Genomic DNA, 15,172 nt, shown 5'->3' on the forward strand with positions numbered 1-15,172 from the left:
CATTTGCTATGTGTAATATGCCCTATCTGCTTAGGTGAGCAACATAGTTGCTCTTTGGCAGAACCTGCTGGACTATGATAAGCAGAGGGTGGTGTTTGCTGCCAGACACCAGAGCAAGCTGGACACGGGGAGGTTCAGATCCCCCAAGAAGAGGCAGGAGTTCACTCCAGGGGTGGAAAGTGTAAAGAGGCACGCACTCACCACCACTGCCCCTCTTGCCCAGTGGCCAGATTGCTGTCGTCACATCGAGACCATTTTTGTCAAGCTCTGTGCCATTCACAAAAGCCCAAAGAAGAAGGGGGTTGGCACAGTGTCGAGGTGGGACCTCATCTTGGAGGACTATAAAAAAATCAGGCAGCGCATTCTGACCAATGCCGCCGTTATGCAGCAGACCACCTTGCAGCTGGTGAATGTGAGCCACACCACGCTGGTTCAGTGGCACAACAAGAGGGTGAAAAGGCAGGACAGCGCAGTTTTGATGCAAGGGCTGCAACTGCCTAGCCGTTTGTCTGTGGCAGCCGACCCTCTACCCTCTGCCAATGTGCGCCCCCCATCTCTGCCCCCCCAAGCAGGACCATCTCACCAATACCACCTGCCCAGTAGCACTGTGGGCCAGGCACGTGTGAAGAGGAAGAGGAACATCGCTGCAGCGGAGATACCTCAAATCCCTCGGCGACTTTTACCTGCTCCACTCCCAGGTGCTCAGCTGGTGATGCTGGCTCCATTGGCCTCGCAGGGACTAACAGGGCCTCCTGCTCCAGCTCGTGCTCCAGTTAGAAAACTGACCCGCAGAGTAGAGCACAATACGTGTAAAAAATTTGGGCAGTTTAGGACAGTGGAGACTGGGCACAGCCAATACAAGGGCATTATATACTGCCCCTCTGTAGAGACACTACCAAAGCAGCAGTGGTTGGAAAATATTAAAAAAACTAAATAAAAAAAAGAAACCTAAAAGAAGGTTTTATTTATGTGTATAGTTTTATTTTTATTTTTTTACCGAAGAGAAATTCAAACTTTTTATTTATGTAAGATGTTTATTTATGTGTAAAGTTTTTTTTTCCTTTTTTACCAAAGAGAAATGGAAACTTTTTATTTATTTAAGATGTTTATTTATGTGTATAGTTTTTTTTCTTTTTTTACCAAAGAGAAATGGAAACTTTTTATTTAAGATGTTTATTTATGTGTATAGTTTTTTTTTTTTTACCAAAGAGAAATGAAACTTTTATTTATTTAAGATGTTTATTTATGTGTATAGTTTTTTCTTTTTACCAGAAATGGAAACTTTTTATTTAAGATGTTTATTTATGTGTATGTTTTTTTCTTTTTTTACCAAAAACTTTTTATTTAAGATGTTTATTTATGTGTATAGTTTTTTTTTCTTTTTTACCAAAGAGAAATGGAAACTTTTATTTAAGATTTTATTTATGTGTATAGATTTTTATTTATTTGTATTTTGGTAATAACTATTTATGTGTATAGTTTTTTTTTTTTTACAGAAGAGAAATGGAAACTTTTTATTTATTTAAGATTTTTATTTATGTGTAACAAATATAAAAAGATTTATTAATCTGTATAGCTTTGTTTTTGTTTGTTTTTTGATCAACCGTTCTCCCTCACAAATGAATAAAACAACAGGAAAACGTTTTTAAAAGCAATTTATTTCAAACAAACACTTACAAAAAAACATTGCTTTGGCGCACAAAGGATTAGAGCCACTTTCCTCCTCATTTTTCTCTTTTTTCGCCTTTTTTCTCTTTTTTTCTCTTCTTCCCCTTCTCCCCTTCTTCCTCTCGCTTTCCATTTCTTCCCCCTCTAACAGACTATTGTTCCCCAGCTATAGTGTAATGGATAACGCGTCTGACTACGGATCAGAAGATTCTAGGTTCGACTCCTGGCTGGCTCGCTCTCTCTTTATTCCTTGCTGCCACCTGGGCGCAGAGAAAAACTTGTCAACTAAATCAAACTCAACTAATAATCCGCCACGTATACTATTCAAACTGCATCTCCATTTCAGGGATAATTTCTCAATTTGCCTCAATATCTGTTCTGCCATCAGTTTGGGTCTTCGGGTAATTCTAGTCTTCCTTTTAAAATCCCACAACAAAAGCTAAAGACCTCTACGAAATCCGCGGGCCGGCCACACGCATGGAAAATGGCCCAGAATCTACTCTTCAGTCTGTTCCCATATGGTCTAGCGGTGAGGATTCCTGCTTTTCACCCAGGCGGCCCGAGATCGACTCCCGGTATGGGAAGGCTGTTTTGCTTTTTGCTTCCTTCGTCAAACTAGCAGTTGGTTCGCCAGAAGCTTCTTTTTCCTGGGGTCATTGGTCGAACTGCAGAAAGCTGAAAAGATGAGGTTCTGCTCACACGCCGCGTGCCTTCGATAAGCTCAGTTGGTAGAGCGGAGGACTGTAGCAAAGGAGGTTGTTATCCTTGAGTCGCTGATTCGACTCGGCTCGAAGGAGTTGTTTTCGCCATGGCCGCCATTTGATTTTTGGGCGTGGCTTTTCGAGCTTCCGTCACAGCGTGACCACAGGTTTTTCTAAGGCACGGCGACTGTTTTGTCCTGGAGGAGACTATTATGAACAGCTCGTAGTATCTGTGTCTTCGGGTAATTCTAGCCTTGCTTACTTTTAAAATTCCACAACAAAAGACAAAAGACTTCTTTTCCCTGGGTCATTGGTCGAGCTGCTGAAAAAATGTGGCCCAGAATCCCGCCACACTCCTCCAACTGTTCCCATATGAATGCCTGTTTTTGACCTTTGGATACCATGGACGTTTTTCCAGCTTAGACTTTCCCCCCTGGATTAGAAGATAGACAAATGCCTGTTTTTCCTGGAGATAGAGTTTCACCTATCGATGCCATGGGTGTTTTCTAAGGCATCAAGTGGGTATTTGAAGTGACTGTTTTGTACTGGAGGAGACTAAAAATGAACAGTTCGTAGTATCTGTTCTGCCATCACTCTGTGTCTTCGGGTGATTCTAGTCTTGCTATGGACTATGTGTCGTGTGACTTTGTAACTTGGCTCTTCCCAACTTCCGTCACAGCGTGACTAAAGATGGCCAAAAGAAGTTCCCTGACCGGGAATCGAACCCGGGCCGCGGCGGTGAGAGCGCTGAATCCTAACCACTAGACCACCAGGAATACGCTGATAGGTCAAGAACAAGCACAAAGCGATACAGGTCCCCGTCACGTCCACAGCTGAAAACTCTGGTACAAGCACAATCAGCTCAAGTCAGTGGGCCAGTGGCGCCAATGGATAACGCGGTCTGACTACGGATCAGAAGATTCTAGGTTCGACTCTGGCTGGCTCGCTCTCTCTTTATTCCTTGCTGCCACCTGGGCGCAGAGAAAACTTGTCAACTAAATCAAACTCAACTAATAATCCGCCACGTATACTATTCAAACTGCATCTCCATTTCAGGGATAAGTTCTCAATTTGCCTCAATATCTGTTCTGCCATCAGTTTGGGTCTTGGGTAATTCTAGTCTTCGTTTTAAAATCCCACAACAAAAGCTAAAGACCTCTACGAAACCAGCGGGCGGCCACACGATGGAAAATGGCCCAGAATCTACTCTTTCAGTCTGTTCCCATATGGTCTAGCGGTGAGGATTCCTGCTTTTCACCCAGGCGGCCCGGTTCGACTCCCGGTATGGGAAGGCTGTTTTGCTTTTTGCTTCCTTGTCAAACTAGCAGTTGGTTCGCCAGAAGCTTCTTTTCCTGGGGTCATTGGTCGAACTGCAGAAAGCTGAAAAATGAGGTTCTGCTCACACGCCGCAGTGCCTTCGGAGTAGCTCAGTTGGTAGAGCGGAGGACTGTAGCAAAGGAGGTTGTTATCCTTAGGTCGCTGATTCGACTCCGCCTCGAAGGAGTTGTTTTTTCGCCATGGCCGCTATTTGATTTTTGGGCGTGGCTTTTCCGAGCTTCCGTCTGCGTGTGACCACAGGTTTTTTCTAAGGCACGAAGTGACTGTTTTGTCCTGGAGGAGACTATTATGAACAGCTCGTGGTATCTGTGTCTTCGGGTAATTGTAGCCTTGCTTACTTTTAAAATTCCACAACAAAAGACAAAAGACTTCTTTCCTGGGTCATTGGTGAGCTGCTGAAAAATGTGGCCCCAGAATCCCGCCACTCCTCCAACTGTTCCCATATGAATGCCTGTTTTTGACCTTTGGATACCATGGACGTTTTTCCAGCTTAGTCTTTTCCCCTGGATTAGAAGATGTGACAAATGCCTGTTTTTCCTGGAGATAGAGTTTTACCTATCGATGCCATGGTGTTTTCTAAGGCATCAAGTGGGTAATTGAACTGACTGTTTTATACTGGAGGAGACTAAAAATGAACAGTTCGAAGTATCTGTTCTGCCATCACTCTGTGTCTTGGGTGATTCTAGTCTTGCTATGGACTATGTGTCGTGTGACTTTGTGACTTGGCTCTTCCCAACTTCCGTCACAGCGTGACTATAGATGGCCAAAAGAAGTTCCCCTGACCAGGAATCGAACCGGGCCGCCCAGTGGTGAGAGCGCCAGAATCCTAACCACTAGACCACCAGGGATCGCTGACAGGTCAAGAACAAGCACAAAGCGATACAGGTCTCCCGTCACGTCCACAGCTGGAAACTCTGGTACAAGCACAATCAGCTCAAGATTAGATTAGATTCAACTTTATTGTCATTACACATGTACAAGTACAAGGTAACTAAATGCAGTTTAGGTCTAACCAGGAGTGCAATAAGCAACAAGTGCAGGATATAGGTACAAATATAAATATAAATTACAAAGATAAATATGTACAAATTAAATTACAGATGAGATGAAGGAATTTACAGTGATTATGTGTAAACAATTTACAGATCGTTATGTACATAAGAAAGAGCAGGATATACAGGATATGTATAGACAATTTTACAAGAGTATGTACAGTGGATATGTACATACATTTACAAAGATATATACAGTGAGTGCAATGAATGTTAACAGTGCATTTTTGTATTTTTGTTTTAATGGGGGTGGGTGGGGCAGACATCAGTGGGGGTAGAATTCAGTAGTGAGACAGCTCTGGTAAAAAAAGCTGTTCCTCAGTCTACTTGTTCTAGTCCGAGGGAATCTGAATCGCCTGCCAGATGGCAGGAGGGAAAACAGTTTGTGGGCAGGGTGAGAGGAGTCTTTAAGAATACTGCAAGCTCGAGCGCAAACAGTGTTTCTTCTGGATGTCCTCAATGGATGGAAGTGGAGTTCCCATGATGCGCTGGTGGTTTTTTCACCGCTGCAGTGCTCTGACGGCTCAGCAACAGAGCAGCTCCCTATACCAGACTGTGACACAGTTTGTTAGGATGCTCTCTATTGGCCTGGCGATAGAAGTTCACTCAGGATGGCTGAGGACAGCTGGTTCTTCCTTAAGTTTCCTCAGAAAGAATAAACGCTGGTGAGCCTTCTTGACCAGGCTGGAGGTGTTGGTGGTCCAGGACAGATCTTCAGAGATGTGGGTTCCAGGAACTTGATGCATGAGACAGGCTCCACAGCAATCCCATTAATGTGGATGGGATCATGTGTGCCTCTTCTCACCTTCCTGAAGTCCACAATGAGCCCTTGGTTTTTGGTGGTGTTAAGGGAGCAGATTATTGTCTTTGCACCACGTGGCCAGATGCTGGACCTGACTCTTCTCTGTAGGCAGTCTCATCGTTGTTGCTGATGAGAACGTCTCACCGTGAGTGTCATCTGCAAACTTGATGATGGAGTTAGATCCAAACACAGGCCTGCAGTCGTGGGTGAAGAGGAGTAGAGGAAGGGGCTCAGCACACAGCCTTGTGGTACACCGGTGTTGAGAGTGATAGTGGTGGAGCGGATGTGGCCTGACCTAACATGCTGAGGTCTGTTGGTCAGGAAGTCCATAACCCAGTTGCACAGTGAGGTGTTAATGTCAGATCTCTGAGTTTGGTGATTAACTTAGAGGGTATGACCGTGTTGAATGCTGAACTGAAGTCAACAAGCAGCATCCGTGCGTAAGTGTTTTTATTGTCCAAGTGTGTGAGTACAGAGTGCAGTCACGATGGAGACTGCGTCCTCAGTGCTCCTATTGCCTTGGTAGGCAAACTGGTGGGAGTCCAGTGTGGAAGGCAGAGAGTCCTTCAGATGTGACAGGACTAGTCGCTCAAAGCACTTCATAACGATGGGTGTGAGTGCTGCAGGGCGGTGATCATTTAGGCACACCTGGGCTTGAATTTTCGGCACTGGCACAATGGAGGTGGATTTGAAGCATGTTGGTACAGCTGCTTGGGCAAGGGACATGTTGAAAATGTCCGCGAATACCCCAGCGAGCTGCTCTGCACATGCCGGTAGATGCGGCGTCCAGGATGCCGTCTGGTCCAGCAGCCTGCGCGGCGTTGATCCGGCTTAGTGCAGGTGTAAACCTCTGAGAGGTGAGTGTGATGGAGTGGAGTCGGTTAGGGGGTGATCTTGGTGACCGTTTCATTATTATCCCTCTCAGCGAGCATAAAAGTCGGCTAAGCTCGTCCAGAAAGAAGACATTTGGTGCTGTGGGGGTGGAGTGGTTGGGCATGTCATCACTGATGGCCTGGATGCCCTGCCACATGCGTCGAGGGGTCAGAGTTGGAAAAGTGCTCCTCTAACTTCAGCTTGTAGCAGTACTTGGCCTTTTGATGCCCCTCTTCAGATTTGCCCTGGAAGTGCTGTAGGCCTGTGCGTCACCTGATCTGAAGGCAGTGTTAGCGTGGCTTTCAACAGAAGGCGCACCTCCTTGTTCATCCACATGGCTTCTGATTTGGGTATGTGGTGATCTGTTTCTGGGTGATAACACTGTCTATGGTGGTGTTGATGTAATCCAGAACAGAGGGAAGTGTAGTGGTCTCATATCCGTGTGAGAGCCACAGGTAGCCTGGGAAGCAAACATACCCCAGTCTGTGTGTTGAAACCTGTCCTGGAGTGTGGAGGGGGTCAGTCCCACAGCTGGCCAGACTTTGATGGTCCTCACTGATGGCTTCACACGGTTGATGAGAAGGAGTACTTGGGGTGAGGAACAAAGAAAGGTGATCCGATTGTCCCTAGATGGGGAGGGGTCACAGCATAAACTTCAGCCATGTTTGTGTATACATGGTCCAAAGTTCTGTTTCCTCTGGTGTGACAGAAAACGTTTCTGGTGAAATTTAGGGAGTACTGCCTTCTGCTAGAGTGATTAAAATCCCGCAGAACAATAAATGCAGCCTCTCGGGTGAGCAGCCTGTTGTTTAATGATGGCTGCATGAAGTTCATTCATAGTGTCAGCATCAGCATCGGAATTAGAATATAAGCAGCAGTTATGATGGCTGATGCGAACTCCGTGGCAGATAAAACGTGTCTACCTTAACCATGAGAAACTCTAGGTTGGCTGAGCAGTGGCATCTCCAACGAGCAACACTAGACCTGCAGGCAAGCATTGTTAGTATAAATGCACAATCCCCCGCCGCTCTGGTCTTCACCGAGTCATCCACAGCGCTCTGTCTGGTCCGACTGTCTGCCCGCTCTGTCAGTGGGCCAGTGGCGCAATGGATAACGCTATCTGACTACGGATCAGAAAGATTCTAGGTTCGACTCCTGGCTGGCTTCCAAGCTCCTCTTTATTCCTTGCCACCTGGGCGCAGAGAAAAACTTATCAACTAAATCAAACTCAACTAATAATCCGCCACGTGATAGTATTCAAACTGCATCTCCATTTTCAGGGATAATTTCTCAATTTGCACTCAATATCTGTTCTGCCATCAGTTTAGGTCTTCGGCAATTCTAGTCTTACTTCCTTTTAAAACTCCACAACAAAAGCTAAAGACCTCTACGAAATCCAAGGGCCGCCACACGCATGGAAAATGGCCCAGAATCTACTCTTCAGTCTGTTCCCATATGGTCTAGCGGTGAGGATTCCTGGTTTCACCACAGGCGTCCGGGTTGGACTCGGTATGGGAAGGCTGTTTTGCTTTTTTGCTTCCTTCGATCAAACTAGCAGTTGGTTCGGGCCAGAAGCTTCTTTTCCCTGGTCATTGATCGAACTGCAGAAAGCTGAAAAGAATGAGCCACACTGCTCACACACGTGTGCCATACTGATAGCTCAGTTGGTAGAGCGGAGGACGGTACCAAAGGACGTTTTGTTATCCTTAGGTCGCTGGATTCGACTCCATAGACAAAGTTGTTGTTTTCCCATGACCGCCATTTAGTTTTTGGCGTGGCTTTTGCAGAGCTTCCGTCACAGCGTGACTCACAGGTTTTTCTAAGGGTTTGAAGTGACTGTTTTGTCCTGGAGGAGACTAAAATGAACAGCTCATAGTGTCTGTTCTGTATCTGTGTCTTCGGAGTAATTCTAGCCTTGCTACTTTTAAAATTCCACAACAAAAGACAAAAGACTTCTTTTCCCTGGGTCATTGGTCTAGCTGCTGAAAAATGTGGCCCAGAATCCCTGCCACACTCCTCCAACTGTTCCCATATGAATGCCTGTTTTTGACCTTTGGATACCATGGACGTTTTTCCAGCTTAGTCTTTTCCCCCTGGATTAGAAGATAGACAAATGCCTGTTTTCCTGGAGATAGAGTTTTACCTATCAGATGCCATGGGTGTTTTCTAAGGCATCAAGTGGGTATTTGGAGTGACTGTTTTGTACTGGAGGAGACTAAAATGAACAGTTCGTAAGTATCTGTTCTGCCATCCTCTGTGTCTTCGCCGAATTGATTCTAGTCTTGCTATGGACTATGTGGTCGTGTGACTTTGTGACTTGGCTCTTCCCAACTTCCGTCACAGCGTGACTATAGTGAATTCTAGTCTTTGCTTCCTGACTTCATATCGTCAAACTTTGTGAGTTGGTCTTCCCAACTTCGTCAAATCGTGATTAGATCGCACTAGAAGTTCCCTGACCAGGAATCGAACCCGGGCTGTGGTGAGGTGCTGAATCAACCACTAGACCACAAGGTAAGCTGACCCAGGTCAGGAGCAAAGTTGAGGTCCCGTCACGTCCACAGCTGGAAACTCTGGTACAAGCACAATCAGCTCAAGATTAGATTAGATTCATTTTTATTGTCATTACACATGTGCAAGTACAAGGTAGCGAATGCAGTTTAGGTCTAAGGCAGAGTGCGACTGCAGCAAGTGCAGGATATTGGCTGGCAAATATAAGTATAAATTACAAAGATAAATTGTACAAATTAAATTACAGGAACAGAAGAAAAAATTTACAGTGATTGTATCATGTGGGCAATTTACAGATCACCGTGTACATAAGAAAAGAGCAGGATATACAGGATATACATATAGGACAATTTTCCAAGAAATATGTACAGTGGATATGTACATGCTTTACAAAGATATATACAGTGGAGTGCAATGGAATGTTAACAGTGTATTTTTGTCTTTTGTTTCCTTATGGTGGAGTGGGGCAGACATCAGTGGGGGTAGAATTCAGTAGCTGACGACCAGCTCTAAAAAGCTGTTCCTCAGTCTACTTGTTCTAGTCGAGAGGGAATCTGAAGTGCCTGCCAGATGGCTGGAGAGAAAACAGTTTGTAAGTAGGGTGAGAGGAGTCTTTAAGAATACTGCACAAGCTGACGCTAAACAGTGTTTCTTCTGGATGTCCTCAATGGATGGAAGTGGAGTTCCCTGTGATGTGCGCTGGGCAGTTTTGCCACTCCGCTGCAGTGCCTTACGCTCAGCAACAGAGCAGCTCCCTACCAGACTGTGACACAGTTTGTTAGGGATGCTCTCCTATTGTACAGCGATCCCAAGTTCACCAGGATGGCTGAGGACAGCTGGTTCTTCGAAGTTTCCTCAGAATCGAATAAACGGCAGTGGTGACGCCTCTCTAACCACCTTGACCAGGCTGAGGTGTTGATGGTCCAGGAACAAGCTTCAAATGTGGGTTCCTCAGGTCCTTGTGCATGAGACAGTCTCACAGCAATCCCATTACATGTGGCATGGGATCAATCAGCCTCCTTCATCCACCTTCCTGGCAAGTAGGATGTGAGCTCTCTTGGTTTGCTATGGTGCTAAAGAGCAGCTCTATGTGAAATCTGCAGCCTGGTGATACACACGCATGGAAAATGGCCTGTAGAATCTACTCTTCAGACTGTTCACTTCATAGTATCTGCAAATTTGAGGATTCTGGATTTCCTAATACAGGCGGCCCGGTTCGACTCCTGGTATGGGAAGGCTGTTTTGCCCTTGCGGTGCACTGCTCCGTCAATACTAGTGAGTTTGATTTGGCCTGAAGCTTCTTTGCTGGGGTCATTGGTCATAAATTTCCAGAAAGCAGTGAAAAAATAGGTGTTCTGTCCACACGCTTGTGTGCCTTGATTAACTCAGCTGGTATGGATGGGAGAGACATGCTAGCAAAGGAGAGTTGTTATCCTTAGGTCGCTGCATGGATCGGCCCGTGCAGGAGTTTTTTTTCGCCATGGCCGCCATTTTGAATTTGGGCGTGGCTTTTCAGTACTTCTGTCACAGCTGTAGACAAACTTCAGGTGGGGGTCTAAGGCACAGTAGACTGTTTGGTCCTGGAGAACTATTCATGAACAGCTCTCATGACGATATCTGTGAGTGCTGCAAATCTAGCCTTCAATACTTGGCACAAAATTCCACAACAAAAGACAAAGAGATAGATTTAAAGTGATGGGTACATTGGGCAAGGGCTGCTGAAAAATGTGGCCTAGAATCGTTCATACCTCCTCAGCTGTTTCCCACATGAATGCCTGTTTTCAGGATACCGTCTGGATACCATGGACGTTTTCCAGCCTAGTCTTGATAACCTGGATTAGAGAAGATAGACAAATATATGGTTTTTCCTGTGATAGAGTCACCTAGTGATGCCATGGGTGTTTTCAAAGGAGCATCAAGTGAGTATTTGAAGTGACTGTTTGGTACTGTGGAAACTAAAAATGAACAGACACATTCAAAGTAGTATCTGTTCTGCCATCACTCTGTGTCTCCACGGTGATTCTAGTCTTGCTATGGACTATGTGTCAGGATTTTGTGACTTGCCTTCCCAACTCTCAGATTTGCTGGAAGTGACTATAGATGGCCAAAGTTCCCCTGATCTGAATCGAACTACAGGCGTGCGGCGTGAAAAGCGCCTCCTTGAATCCTAATACTAGACCACCAGGGATACTGATAGGTTTCTGAACAAGCACAAAGACTATGATGGTGTCGATACGCCAGCAGCAGGAAGTGTGGTCCACAGACCAGAGAACCTGGTGCGTGGGAAGCAAAACATACCAAGTCCAGGTGTGTGCTAACCTGTCCTGGATGTGGAGTCATTCCTACTACTGGCCATTCTGGCTGGCAGTCCCTGGCACTGCTCGCTTCACACGCATTGATGCCACTCGGAGCAGTGCTGGGCTTGTCAACCAAATCAAGGAGAACTAATAATCCTGAGTCGGGATAGTTTCTCTGCATAAACTCCATCTCCATTTTGTGGATAATTTTGTCAATTGCCTCAACATCTGTTCTGCCATCAACGCTTGGTCTTTAGGGACATTTAGCCTTCCACTTAGAGCACTAAATCCCACAACAAAAGCACAAAGACCTCTCTGCGAAGCATCCGCGGCCGTGCCACAGGCTCTGGAAGTTCACATAGGCTCCTGGTAATCACTCGGGTGTCTGTTCTTGCAATGGTCCTTAAGCGGTGAGGAAAACGGTTCACTTGGTTGATCAGAAACTCCAGTGGGCCCGGTTTGACTCCCAAACGATATGGTGCACCGCTACTGTTTAAATGCTTTTGCTCTTCAGTCAAACTAGCAGCTTGGTTCGACCGGAAGCTTCTTTTTCTTCAGGGTCATTGGCGTCAATGAATAACTGCAGAAAGCTGAAAAAATAGGTTCTGTTCTACCTGGCTGTGCCTTTCTTAGCTCAGTTGGTGGACCACTGAGAAAGCTGTAGCAAAGAGGTTCATTATCCTTGGTCACGCTAGTTGCAACTCGGCTCACGAAGGAGGGATGTTTTTCCAATGCATGGCCGCCATTTTGATTTGGCTCGGCGTGGCTTTTTCCTTTAAAATCTCGTCACCAAAAGCGTGACCACAGGTTTCTAAGGCACACGAAGTGACTGTTTTGTCCTGGAGGAGACTATTATGAACAGCTCGTAGTATCTGTGTGCGGGAATTCTGTTTTGCCTTGCACTTTTACAAATCCCACAACAAAGACAAAGACTTCTTTTCCTGGGTCATTGGTCGAGCTGCTGAAAAAGTATGTGGCCCAGAATCCCGCCACACTCCTCAACTGTTCCCATATGAATGCCTCTGTTTTTGACCTTTGGATACCATGGACGTTTTTATCCAGCTTAGACTTTCCCCTGGATTAGAAGATAGACAAATGCCTGTTTTTCCTGGAGATGGGTTTTTACCTATCGATGCCATGGGTATTTTCTAAGGCATCAAGTGGGTATTTGAAGCGACTGTTTTGTACTGAGGAGACTAAAAATGAACAGTTCGTAGTATCTGTTCTGCCATCCTCTGTGGCTTCGGGTGATTCTAGTTCTTGCAAAAGACAAAGGACTATGTGTCGTGTGACTTTGTGACTTTGCTCTTCCCCAACTTCCCACGTCACAGCGTGACTATAGATGGCTGCAAAAGAGTTCCCTGACCGGGAGTTGATCCAGGCTTGACGGTGAGAGCGCCGAAATCCTGCCGTTTTTCCACTAGACCACCAGGGATCGCTGGCCATAGGTCAGGAACAAGCACAAAGGGATACAGGTCCCCGTCCACGTCCACAGCTGAAAACTCTTGGTTTCAAGCACAATCAGCTCTCAAGTCAGTGGGCCAGTGGCGCGAATGGATAGCAGCGTCTGACTACGGATCAGAAGATTCTGGGATTCGACTCCTGGCTGGCTCGCTCTCTCTTTATTCCTTGCTGCCACCAGGGGCGCAGAAAAAACTTGTCAACTAAATCAAACTCAACTAATAATCCGCCCGCGTATACTATTCAAACTGCATCTCAGTTTTAGGGATAATTTCTCAATTTGCCTCAATATATGTTCTGCCATCAGTTTGGGTCTTGGTACAAGTAATAGTCTCCACTCTTCCTTTTAAAATCCCACAACAAAAAGCTAAAGACACCTCTACTGAAAATCATGGGCCGGCCACACGCATGGAAAATGGCCCAGAATCTACTCTTCAGTCTGTTCCCATATGGTCTAGCGGTGAGATTCCTGGTTTTCACCCAGGCGGCCGGGTTCGACTCCCCGGTATGGGAAGGCTGTTTGCTTTTTGCTTCCTTAAATTAAACTAGCAGTTGGTTCAAGCAGAAGCTTCTTTTTCCCGGGTCATTGGTTCGAACTGCAGAAAGCTGAAAAGATGAGGTTCTGCTCACACAAACACCGTGTGCCTTCGATAGCTCAGTTGGTAGAGCGGGAGGACTGTAGCAAAGAGGTTGTTATCCTTAGGTCGCTGGTTACGACTCCGGCTCGAAGAGTTGTTTTTCGCCATGGCCGCCATTTGATTTTTAGGCGTGGCTTTCCGAGCTTCCGTCTAGCGTGACCACAGGTTTTTCTAAGGCACGAAGTGACTGTTTTGTCCTGGAGAGACTATTATGAACAGCTCGTAGTATCTGTGTCTTGAGTAATTCTAGCCTTTGCTTACTTTTTAAAATTCCACAACAAAGACAAAAGACTTCTTTTCCCTGGGTCATTGGTCGGAGCTGCTGAAAATGGCCCAGAATCCCGCCTTACACTCCTCCAACTGTTCCCATATGAATGCCTGTTTTTGACCTTTGGATACCATGGACGTTTTTCCAGCTTAGTCTTTTCCCCTGGATTGAAGATAGACAAATGCCTGTTTTTCCTGGAGATAGAGTTTACCTATCGATGCCATGGGTGTTTTCTAAGGCATCAGAGTGGGTATTTGAAGTGACTGTTTTGTACTGGAGAGACTAAAAATGAACAGTTCGTCAGTATCTGTTCTGCCATCATCTGTGTCTTCGGGTGATTCTAGTCTTGCTATGGACTATGTGTCGTGGTGACTTTGTGACTTGGCTCTTCCCCCAACTTCCGTCACAGCGTGACTATAGATGGCTGCAAAGAAGTTCCCTGACCGGGAATCGATGCCGGGCACGGCAGTGAGAGCGCCGAATCCTAACCACTAGACCACCCAGGGATACGCTGATGAGTCAAGAACAAGCACAAGGCGATACAGGTCCCGTCACGCCCACAGCTGAAAACTCTGGCAAGCACAATCAGCTTAAGTCAGTGAGCCAGTGGCGCGATGGATAACGCAGCGTCTGACTACGGATCAGGAAGATTCTAGGTTCTACTCCTGGCTGGCTCGCTCTTTCTTTATTCCTTGCTGCCACCTGGGCGAGAGAAAAACTTGTCAACTAAATCAAACCCAACTAATAATCCGCCTACGTATACTATTCAAACTGCATCTCAGTTTTAGGATAATTTCTCAATTTAGCCTCAATATCTGTTCTGCCATCAGTTTGGGTCTTGAGCAATTCTAGTCTTACTTCCTTTTAAAATCCCACAACAAAAGCTAAAGACCTCTCACGAAATCCAGCGTCGGCCACCACGCGCATGGAAAATGGCCCAGAATCTACTCTTCAGTCTGTTCCCATATGGTCTAGCGGTGAGGATTCTGGTTTTCACCCAGGCGGCCGAGTTCGACTCCTGTATGCGGAAGGCTGTTTTGCTTTGCTTCCTCTCTGTCAAACTAGCAGTTGGTTAGCCAGAAGCTTCTTTTTCCGGGTCATTGGTCGAACTGCAGAAAGCTGAAAAGAGTGAGGTTCTGCTCACACCGCGCCGTGTGCCTCTTCGATAGCTCAGTTGGTAGAGCGGAGGACTGTCAGCAAAGGAGGTTGTTATCCTTAGGTCGCTGGTTGACTCCGGCTCTGAAGGAGCGGTTTTCGCCATAGCCGCCATTTGATTTTTGGCGTGGCTTTTCCGAGCTCCACAAGCAGCGTGACTACAGGTTTTTTCTAAGGCACGAAGTGACTGTTTTGTCCTGGAGGAGACTATTATGAACAGCTGCGTAGTATCTGTGTCTTGGGTAATTCTAGCCTTGCTTACTTTTAAAATTCCACAACAAAGACAAAGACTTCTTTTCCTGGGTCATTGGTCGAGCTGCTGAAAAATGTATTTGGAATCCATACACACCTCCAACTGTTCCCATATGAATGCCTGTTTTTGACCTTTGGATACCATGGACGTTTTTCCAG

General features: G+C 46.0%; 1 non-coding gene across 1 annotated transcript; it reads right to left on the reverse strand.

Annotated features, from left to right (window-relative positions):
• Positions 1 to 3,073: 3,073 nt before the first annotated feature.
• Positions 3,074 to 3,145, reverse strand: trnae-cuc. The gene has a single exon. It is a non-coding gene; the product is annotated as a tRNA-Glu (tRNA).
• Between the last annotated feature and the right edge of the window lie 12,027 nt (positions 3,146 to 15,172).

This window comes from Puntigrus tetrazona, chromosome 4, assembly GCF_018831695.1.
Source record: "Puntigrus tetrazona isolate hp1 chromosome 4, ASM1883169v1, whole genome shotgun sequence".
Taxonomy (NCBI): domain Eukaryota; kingdom Metazoa; phylum Chordata; class Actinopteri; order Cypriniformes; family Cyprinidae; genus Puntigrus; species Puntigrus tetrazona.